This window comes from Perognathus longimembris, chromosome 18, assembly GCF_023159225.1.
Source record: "Perognathus longimembris pacificus isolate PPM17 chromosome 18, ASM2315922v1, whole genome shotgun sequence".
Lineage (NCBI taxonomy): Eukaryota > Metazoa > Chordata > Mammalia > Rodentia > Heteromyidae > Perognathus > Perognathus longimembris.
Window position 1 is genome coordinate 12,046,129 of NC_063178.1, and position 11,606 is coordinate 12,057,734.

General features: G+C 44.8%; 1 pseudogene; it reads right to left on the reverse strand.

Moving 5' to 3' along the window:
• LOC125366871 overlaps positions 1-11,263 on the reverse strand; it is a 67,917-nt pseudogene extending 56,654 nt beyond the window's left edge.
• Positions 11,264-11,606: the final 343 nt, after the last annotated feature.

Below are 11,606 nucleotides of genomic sequence, written 5' to 3' on the forward strand. Positions count from 1 at the left end.
TTTGTACCTTTGTGTGTGTTCTGGTACGAGGGCTTAAACTCAGGGCCTCCAGCTCATGCTTAGATTCTTTACTTAAACCTGGCACTCTACGACTTTAGCCACAACCTCACTTTTAGCTTTGCTGCCAGTTCCTGGAAGGTAAGAATCCCACAGAATTGTCTGCCCTGGCTGGCTTTGAACCACAGTCCTCAGATCTTACCCTTCCACTGGCATGCGCCACCAGCACACACCCAGAGTCTTTGTGGCTATAAGAAAGAATGAGGGTCTGGGGCAGGCTGGGAGCCGCCTGCAGCCCTATGCATGCAAATACATTTTATTGCAATTCAGCTCTGTGCACTCACTTGTCTAAGATCGCCTGCACATTACCAAGACTGAGGTGAGTAGTCGCCAATAGTCCATTTATGTCCCACAAGCCCGGACTATTTACTATTTGGACCATTTCCAGAAAATAAGCTCCTGTACCACATCGTGAGCCCCACGATGCCCACGTGCAGCCAACAGGTCACATCCTTCAGTGGTGGAGGGCAGACATGAGCAAGACCACAGTATGTCTTGGTTGAGTTTCTGTCTTCTTAATTCTAATAGAAACATTGATAAGAGGACCCATTTCTCCACTGGGAAAAAAAGAAACAAGGAAATATGCAACTGGCTCTCAGTTTCTGCCTGTGGTGGTGGTGGTGGTGGTGTGTGTGTGTGTATGTGTGTGTGTGTGTGTGTGTGTGTGTGTACACGCGCACTGGGCCTGGGCTTGGACTCAGGGTCTGGGTGCTGGAGCCCCGAGCCTTTTGCTCAAGGTTAGTGCTCAATCACTTGAGCCACGGCTCCATTTCTGGGTGCTTTTATTTTTTTGTTTTGGGCAGTTAATTGGAGACAAGCATCTCACTGACTTTCTGCCCGAACTGCCCTTGAACTGTGGTCTTCAGATCTCAGCCTCCTGAGTAGCTAGGATGACAGGTGTGAGCCATCGGTGCCTGGCTGGGATGGGATCTGTAGGAATTCCTGGCATCGTGCCATGCCTACCTACCAAGCTGCCCTCCGTCGGTGCAGAGGAACGTGAAACCAATGGTGCCTGCTCTTTCATGGATTTAAGAAAGGCTAGACATATTGATTTTTTTTAATGTGGCATCCATTTAAAAAGTAAAAATTCAGTCTGGGAACTAGTAATGAGAAAACTAGCACTGTAAAAAAAACAGTGACTGGGGCCCACCGTGGTGTAACCTCTCGATGACCTCTCTGATTGGCTGGACTTGGGCTTGAGGACTCAGAGGAGGCTGGGAACATCTTGGGAAAGCCTCCAATTACCAGAATGAAAAAAGGGGACTGGGGGAAGTTTGGGGGCTATTCAGAGATAGATAAAATGGCACTTTGAAGCCAAGTTTACAATGGAATTACCTAAGGCATTGGGTAAAGGGAAGTTGCTTCCTAATTGGCTAGGACAGCCTTCTCCTAGCTGCTGGCCATTCAGTGTGCTAGCTGGGACAATCCTCAGACAACAGACATTTGGGCAGCCTCACAGAGACCAGGGCGTCTGTCAGGAGGTTGTTCTGATACAAGAAAAGTCTCCTATGCTACAGAGAGCTTTCTCCATTCTGTTCTGGTGAATAGCTTCTTTCCATGGAACCTTCTTTGCTTGGCTGCAGGTACATTTTAAGCATGAACTCCTGGCTATCAAAGTAGGACTGTACTGATTCAGTGGAAGAATAGAGGCACATGGCTAGCCAGTGGGGGGTGGGGGGCGCTATGGAGTCGAATACTTAAAAAGAAGAAGAAAGGTTCTCATGGAAGGAATGCGTGTTGTGGCCTAGTACATCACTTAATATTTATGATGACCACTGCAACGAAAGAACTTCTTTCCACCAATTTTGCCAGTGAGACAGCAGATGTTCAATACTCAGTATTCGACTCCAGAGTCCTAAGTGTGGGGCCAGACATAAAAGCAAGTCCATCTATCCTCGCTGCCTGCAAGACCCCTCATCTCCTGTGACTCCCCTCCTCTGCCTTCTTGAGGGCTCTGGCCCTAAGCAAGGATGGCCACCTCCTGGGAACTAAATGAGCAAGCTTCAGACACGACGCATCAACCACCACAAAGGAGCCAGCAGCCTGAAGGAAATTCAGAGGAGAGCCACATGAATAATTAAGAGCCAAAAAGGATTGATCTGTCAGGAAAGATTAGAAGAATCCAATACGTGTAGTTTCACTAAGCTGAGACAAAGAGCGGGTGGGGGAAGAAGCAAGACAGCAAAGCCATTACAGAATAGGTGGGTTTTCTGCCTCACACTGTTCAGGAAACAGAGATGAGAAGGAGATGTGACAAAGAGGAGGCATGAAGGGAGACTTAAATGATGATCTCTCAGGAGAAGAAGGATTTTTGTCCCAGAATCCAGAGCGAGAAACCCAGTTTATATTTGCTGTCCATATCACAAGTGAATGAACAAAAGCTCCACAGTGCTGCTCTTCCTTAACAAAGTAGTAAATGTGAGGTTCTTGCCCCGTCTGCTTGGTTGCCAGGCTTCTCACATCTGGAAATGAACTGCTTTGTTTGGAATAGACTCAATTCTCCATTACCCCAAGAGTAAGCCAGCTTGGATAAATGAGTGTGGACTTTCCCAGGCCCTGTAGCAGGCACTGGATAATCAAACATTCCATTCCGTGTTTGCCTGTCTAAGATTCACACAAGTACTTAGCTCCTCAGTAGGTTTAAAAAAAAAAATTTCAGTACCTATTCTACATTTATTCTTGTGATAATTTTATAAGCCAAGCAATAGACTATCAGCTAACTTCTCATGGTGACCAAGACTGTCCATATCCAAGAGGATACACCATTCAATACCAGAAGTAACCATTCAAGGGACCGATATAGGTCACCCATGGAAAAGGTAGGAAACACCAAGAAGGAAGGGGTGTGGGGTTTTTGATACTACAAAGCAAGATGGAAGGCCTCCCTTCAAGAAAGGACTATGAGAGGTAAGGAAATATCATTCTCAACAAAGAGCTGCCTCTGATTAGCTACTGGGAGCTGAACTCTAGGCTCTTGGAATAACCCGTGTGATATGAGTATCTTTGTTTACCTGAGGGCTTCGGCCTCCAAATAGTCTAATAGGATGATTTATGATGGGAACACTGGCCTACCTTGTATTCATACTCCAACCTCTAGAAGGGCTGGAGACTAAATGCTGTGTGAAGATTGTGATCTAATGTATCCAATGCCCAACGTATAATACTGTAACCTCTCTGTACGTCAGTTTGATAATAAAAATTTGAGAAAAAAAAAAAAAAAAAAACACTGCCCCCAGAGGCTCAGGTGAGCTTTCCTCCGTGCTGCGCTGTGCTTACGTTAAGAGGCACCTTAAAGATGCTTTTGCAGGGCTCCATGAATTACCTAACAGTCCTCCAGCCTTTTATCTGTGCCTTTTGATCAAAATTATTCTCTGCTGTAGTCACTTTACAATCCCTGTGGGTTCCAGGAAAGAGGGATTCTCCAGTAAGTATCTTGAGTGTGAAAGGTTAAAGAACCCACTCAAACAGGCATATCATCGTAAAGGAAACAGCCGAAATCCAGGAAATCACCTATAAGACAACTTGTTTCTGCCCTGTCACCATGGTAAAGTGAGATTCACTTCTCTGGAACTTCTTCAGAGACAAAGACTAAGCTCATGGTCAACCAGGCCATACCTGTGGCTTGAGAATGTTAATAATGCATAACCTTCTCACTCCCCCCCCCCAATTATCTCTACTTAAACCAAAGCCAATGTCTAGACTCTGGATGAAGGTTGAAGATATACCAAAGTGCTGTCTTCCCAAGGCTGCCATGTAATAAATATCCTTTCCATGTTGGGCACTGGTAGCTCATGCCTGTAATCCTAGCTACTAAGGAGGCTAAGATTTGAGGATCACAATTCGAAACCAATTGGGGGCTGGATCACAATTCGAAACCAACTGGGGGCTATAAGACTATAAATCTACAAGACTCATCTCCAATAAACTACCAAAAGAAGCCAGAAGCAGAATTGCAGTTCAAATGCTAGAGGATTATAGCCTTAAGTAAAAAGCAGCACAGGAACAGAGCCCAGGCCTTGAGTTCAAGCCCTGATTCAGTGTATACACACACACATCCCCTTTCCTGTCCTTCACCATGTCTTCATTTGAATAAAAGGTGAATGGGTGGACCTAACTTGGGACTCCTGAACTTTGGGCCTGGGGTCTAGAAATGTGGTTCTGAATGTTGTCACATGTCAGTACCAGGAAAGCTGCTGGCTTGAATGCATGGAAGGCCCACATTTGGTGCCTTTCCTGGACCCTGGGCTTTGCTTCTTCCCTTGGCTGATGTTAATCTGTATTCTTTCCTGCAACAATCTCTAACCATCCGTATAACAGCTTCTGTGAACTCTTCGTGACACCGTTGAACCTGAGTGTGGTGATGGGAGCCATCCAAGCTCAACTGGTGTCAGAAGTGAGATAATGCCTTGCGGGAACTGTAAACTGCAGCAGGCACTAAGAGGGGTGGTCTCCTAGGCCAAGCAGGCTGTGAGAGATGTCTCCTGTTATACTTTCATCAGTACACCAGATGATCCTCACAGCAATTGTTGTTTTCTATATGTACCATAAACCCCTCTTTCTTATTCAATTGCCTGAATGAATACTGGCTATTTTAAAAAAATCATTCCGCATCTAATTTCTGTGACCATGGTCACAGAAAATGACTACGATCATTATCCTTGTCCTATAATTTCAAGATAAAGCTACACTCCTTATGTAGTTCTCATAAGATAGTATGTTTTCAGGGATTGGAGACATGGCTCAGTTGGTAGAGCTCCAGCCAATGAGCAAAAGCATCAGGTACTGAATTTGAGTTCCAGCCTCAGAACAATAACAACAAAAAGAATGAAAAAGAAAATATGTTTTCAAATGTAATGGCAAGTTTGAAATGCTAAACTTATGATTGATTAGAGAAGATTCGTACAAAGTAGCACTCGATAATGCGGCTGAAGATCAGGGAACCAGGCAAGTGTTTGTTGGTGTTGCATTAAGTGAATAGAAGTGTGAGGTAGAGACCCCAATGACTAGCCAGCGCCAGTGGCTCACACCTGTAATCCTAGCTACTTAGAAGGCTGAGATCTGAGGATCACGGTTCAAAGCCAGGCCAGGCAGGAGAGTCTGTGAAACTCTTATCTCCAGTTAACCACCAGAAAGCCAAAAGTGACAACTGTGGCTCAAGATGGTTAGAGTGCTAGCCTTGAGCAAAAGAGCACAGGGACAGCACCCAGGCCTCAAGTTCAAGCCCCATGACTGACTAAAAGAAAAGAAAGCCAAATGACTGGGGGCAGCTTGGAGGAACTCAATGAGCAGCAAAGCAGGACTTCAGATGTCCCAGGGAAACCAACTAGAAAAGGCTTGAGAAGAGGTTCGTGCTCAGAAAGTGTTCAACTTGGGGAAAATCACACTCAGAAACTGTTGCTGAAGATCCAGGTGGCTTTTTTTTCTGGGAAAGACCTCAAAAGGGGGGGAGGTGTGATTTCCACATACCACAACGGAAGGTCTTTTCCCATGCTTGCATGGACTTCTCATGTCCCTAACTCATTCTTTAAACGTTGGTTTCCCACTGGATTTTTGTCTCCTCTCCATTTGCCTAAAACTAAACTGGCATCATGGTGAAGAGCATGCGCTGCAAAGTCAGACTCCAGACTCCAACTCTGCCATACACCAGCTGTGTGACTTCGAACAAGCTATGAAACTTCTCTGTGCTTCTGCTTCTGCTCATACATACTGGAGATAATAAAAAGGGCCTGTCTAATACGTAAGGCTTTTAGGAGACATCAATGAATATATACTGATTTCTTAGAATCATGCCTACCTAGATTAGATCATTGCTCAAAAGATTTATTATTACTATTATGTATAAGATGACAGAGAACAATGATCCATCCAATGACCAAAGACAAAAGCCAAAGTCATTCTGGTGTTCAAATATGGTTGCAACAGTTCCAACCTAATTCCAAGTGTTGTTAGTGGTCATTTCTCACCATCAAGTAGACAGAGACAAAAGGTATGATGTAATGACATTGTGGCTCAAAACTCAGAGACAGCACCCAGGCCCTGAGTTCAAACTCCATGACAAAAATAAAAAAAGAATGTTATGAAACCTGATGAAACCCAGGTGGATGGTGGATGGTGGATGGTGGACTGTGATGTATCCAGTGGAAGAGCTGTGACTTCTTCCCAGTGCGCCCAGGGCCTCTACACGACAGGGCATGGTCAGCCCCATACCAAGGACTCCAGCCCAGCCCAAAGAGAGGGACTTGCAAAAGTTAAACTTCACCCTTCTGAAAAATTTGGCCTGGCAGAGGAAGGGGCAGGGAATGAAGATGCTGATGAATAGAATATCCCAGGTAGAAACCCTGTTCTGAAAACAGAGCCAACCCTAGGTGCTCGAATTTCCCCGGGGGAGAGGATCCCAGGTGGGCTGCACGGTGGAGTCCATTCCCAGGAGAGCTGTTTGGGATCCCAGTGCTTAGGGCTCTCCCCAAGCCACCAGATCACCATTTGGTATTGGCACATTTTCCAAGGCTTCCTCCTGCCCCTCACCCCCAGATGATACTCACGTGGAACCCCCAAGTTGAAGAGCTGAAACCACCACTTCTAGACTCTTCTCAACTGTTGATTTTTCTCAAATTTCCAGGGGCATAGCACAGGAAGATGCTGGGTCAGCAGGTCAGGGTGAGACCTGAGATTGTACAGGATCTTTGGGGGATAAGGGAGGCTGAGGGGGGAGGGGGACTAGCTTATTTCACATTGTGTAATGTCCTCCAGTTCTATCTACATGGAAGCCTCCATCAGATTTCTTTCCTTTCTAGGGTGGAATCATATTCCATTGCATATATGTTTCTGTTTATCCATTCATCACTGCATCTGGGCTTGTGAATAACAGCTCTGAAGATAATGGACAAATAGCTCCTAATACTTGGCTTTCAATTCTTTGGGATCTAGGTAGAATTTTCTGGATTTCTATTCTTCCTCCTCTCACGTTGTTGCTTCTTGTTAAGATTCCAGAAGATTCTCTTTCCCCACAAGGACATCAGAGATGTCAAATTGGAAGTGCCCAAGAACCTGGCCCCACACAGGGGTGGATGCTTACAATCCCAGCTCCAAGAGATGTGGAAGTTGGAAGTTAGTGGTCCAAGGCTAGCCCAAGAAGAAACATTAGACCCTATCTAAAAACAAACTGAAGCAAGAAATAAAAGGGGGAGTGGCTCAAGTGATACAATGTGTGCTTACCAAGTGTAAGACCCTGAGTTCAAACCCCAGAACCACAAAAAAAAAATGTGCCAGAGAACAAATGACCCCTCAGCTGTCCTTGCCTATTAGCAATGGGAATTTATTCATCAATACCGAATGGCTCTAGAGTCAGATAATGGAGGGCTACTGGTCCTGTCTTCCAGAGTGTCCCTAGCAGAGGAAAATGCTCCAGGTAGAAAATGGTTTGGTAACACATCCTTGTTCAGCTTCCTTGTGTTACAGTCTAGTTCCGGGAAACCATCTTCTCGGAGTTCAATGCTAAGAATAAGGCAATGTGTTCCCATGCCTGAGCTCCCCTCGGCGGCGGCTGCACCTTCACCAATACCTGGTTTGTGACTACAGTGTCGAGTAAACAGCGCAAAGCAACTGCTGTTAGAGAACATAAAGGTTCTTCCTGTAGGAAACGAGACACAAGATTTCAGGTAGCAGAGTGCACATCAGTGGCACGCTAATGGAAAAGAGGGGAAGGATCCAGAGAGTACCGTCACCCAACCTGGGGGATCAACACCTCTTAGGAGAGTAAAAAGTCACCCGGGCGAGGCTGGTAGGGCTGTCCCAAACAGGAGCCAGCAACAATAACCAGGTAAGGCTTGTACTATCTCAAAGGGTTCCACCCCACATCTGTTCAAAGGTACTTTGGTCATTCCATCAGACAGTGGTGAGGCCAAAGCCACTGTGCGTTTCAAATTCACAAGGGTTTCTCTGTCAGGCCCCCACCACCCACAGTGTAAGGGAGTCTGGTCTGATAGATTAAGTTCATAATTTGAAACCAGGCCTCTGTATGCAGAAGGTATTTGTTAAGATAAGAGCGAGCCAATCGGTACACACTGAGTTTCCTCTGTTTGAGGAGTGGTTGGCTTTTATATCTGAATTATTCACACTCTTGAATAGGTAAAATGATTTTTCCATCATTCAAAAGCCACCTTGTATCCATCTGGGACTGAATCTGTCGAAATTTCAATATATTTGGGATGAAGAAGGGAAGAAGGAGAAACCAAGGAAAATAAGAACAGTATTTATCAAATTTATAACCCTTTAAAGAAACATTCTTTAGCTTCTAATAAGACTGTATTCCTAGGCCTTACATTAGCACCAAGAAAATGTAAAATGTTCAAAATATAGCCATGATGATAAAAGGTAAATGTTGGGTTGGGGTATTTTTTGTGGGGTTTGTTTTGTTTTGTTTTTTTGCTATTTTCAAATGCATTTCCACTTATTAGCTATTCACAACATAGTTTGATTTTGATTTTCGGTTTCTGACTTCTGACACTTTTTATTACAACATGTGTGTTCCTTTGTCACTGGAAACACAATAGGAATTAACCAAGTTCCTAATTTAGAACCCAGGGATGAATCAGAGATAATGACACAGAGAAGAGACTCACCCATCAGAAAGGGACAGAGCCTTGCACGAGGATTAATCAAGGAGAACGCCCCCCAGTGGGAGAACACTGCCCCCCATGAGCCGTGAGAAGAAAGAGCATGTGGCATGTCCTGTGTGCCCTGGAGATATTTATATGATGAATTAAAACACACACGCACACACAGGCCTTTGAAATCCTCTCCCTTCCTCTCCTCCCTCTCCTCTTCTGCTCCCTTCCTCTTCCCTCTCCTTCTTCCCACCCTCTCCCTCTCCCCCTTCTTGTCCAGGGACTTGCTTGCTAGGCAGGCACTCTTACTGCTGAGCCATATGTCTAGTGCTGATCTTACTAGTCATTTTTCAGATAGGGTCTTGCTTTTGCCTAAGTGTCTTGGCTGGCCTTGAACCATGATATTCACAAACTCAGCCTCCCTAGTAACTAGGATGATATACCTGAGCCACCAGCATTATCTACAATCTACCTTCTAAAAATTATTACTGTCTTTAAGTAGTTGTACAAAGGAGTCGCCCCTTAACGAAGCAGTTTGTGAATATAGTACATCTTGAGCAATGTCACCCGTTTCTCTCCTACACACCCCTCCCCTCACTCTTCTTTTGTTGGACAAATATTGGCTGCATCCTCCCCTTTTTTTCCAGTCATCTGCCCCTATCCCCTTAACCTCATCCAGTCCCTTTCGCCTGTTTCTTGATGTTTTATTGTGCTGATTTCCTTTGATTTTCCCTTCCTAAGGAATTACACTACTTGGGTTTCCCTTGACTCTGTTGCGTTTCAGCTGATACACTTGTATTTACTTGCAAACCATTCACCTTGTCCACAGCCAGGAGCACGAAGCTCTCCTCTGTCCCTCGGCTGGAGCCTCCTCTCACCTACCGCTCACACTGAAAACTAGAGAGACCACATAAAAGTGGTCCCTTCTCAGGGGTACAGGTGTGCAGCAGGTATAGTGGGGCTCCATTGAGGGGCTTTGGGGAGCAAGTAAAGATTGGTAACCTCCAAAAGCATTTTGATACAACATTGACTTGCCTTGCCACACTTCCCATCTCACGGAACACCATCTCAGAGAACACCAGGGATCGAGTGCTAATGGCACCTGCGTGTCACAGGCAAAAGAGATGTTTGCCTTCATCCTCGCTACACCAACTCTAGTCCAGGGTCTCAGTTCTCGAATCTCAGGTACTGACTATAATCACTTAACCCTCTTTCCTTCAACCCTCTCCCCTTCTCCACTGGATTCATCATGAGATGTGGTGAAAAGTTGGTGACCAAAATACATCAAGCCCACAGTTCCTTGCTAAACTGGCTACCTTTGATTCAAACAGTAAAGAGTGAGATTCAGAGCTCTGAGTCTGAGTCTTTCAAACAAAAGTGGGCTCACTGAAGTTTCATTATTAATCCTTCAGTGACCGTTCAATGCAGCCATTTTGGAAGAACCTTTCAAAGTCTATTGATGGCCAAATTGTACTATTGATTGATACCAACTGCAAACTCAAGAGCTGTTCATCCAAATCCCTTTAATTGGTCTTGAATGACACTCTTTTAAATGACTTTGGGAAGAGAAGGGGAAGAAACGCACCAAAAAGAACTCACACAAAGAAAATTACCACCCTGCCTTTGTTTCATTTTCTCTGACACTGATGCAGATTATCAACTTTTCTTCCTTTTTTTTCTCCCCCTTTCGGAAAATAGTGAGAATGAGAACAGCAGTTGGGACTTTTCTTGTTCTGTTGCCATAATTAGAGAAACAGACTAAAATTATGCAGGAGCAGATTGAAGGGAAAATACAGCCCTGCTTTCACATGAAATAGCTTACTCTTTTTTTAAATTCAAAGCTGTTTCTTGCCCTGCACATGTCTTTCATCTCCGCGTAGTTACTGTATTACTTTCAAGTTTCAGGTTGAACAATGGCTAGCTTGTTTGAAAAGGTTCAAGTATCGAGGTGTGCTCGTGGCCATTGTCTCTGTTTATTAGGTGAGGGGGTTATGATACTGTAGTATCTTTTTGCTAGGACAAGGGAAAGACACCCCTCCTACTACTAACCCAAAGGTGCTGATAACATCCGGTTGTGATTGAAGAAATGATTTTCTTTCCCATAAATTATAAAAATGACCTATTAAACAATTCACCCCTTAGTCATTCTATATAGAGAGGAAGGACCCTTTCTAGGACACAGAAATTCATTAGAAAGAATCATGGAAATCCATTTAGTAGGTGCATATGTTTTATTGCAGATTCAGTACTATTTCTCCTTTGACACTTACTTGCCTTTCCTTCCATGCCCTTTCTTGGAAAAGAAGGGAGGAAGAGGTATTTTATATGAGTGTAATTCAGATACAAGTAGAATATCTCTACCATCTGGAGCATTCCTATTTCTAATCACACATTTATGGAGCGACTCTGGACCTAGAGAATTCAAATCCCAGAGAGGAAGGCCTTGAAATTTGGATTTCAAACAAGCACCCAGGTTCTTAGGTCTTCTGCGTTCTGAGAATGCTCAATAGTCTCCAGTCTTCAGCCAGTAAGACTTACCTGCGCAGCCAGCTGAACTGCACCGCACATCCTTTCTGCTGGTGCTGCGAATGGCCCGGCATTCCCACTACTGCTATTCCTGAACCCCTGCAACCACTTGTTAACTTGTTGGTGCACCACCATCCTCTCTTAAAATTCCCAACACAGCCCTCTCACCAATAACGTCCTGCTCGAGAATTCCCAGAGTTTGGATATAGATGTTCCACAAGCATCTCCAGCTAAGGTTTGGGTGGTGCTGGTGGGTGGAGTCTGTAGTCAGGGGGTTTAGGGAGGAGGCTGATGCTGGGTGGCAGGTGTAGAGCCATGAAGGGCTGTGCTAATGGTGTGCTGGCAGCAAGGGCCTCAAGGGAACTTTTAAAGCCCCAGAGGCGTGGTGACATGTGGGGAGTAGCAAGAGGATACCTA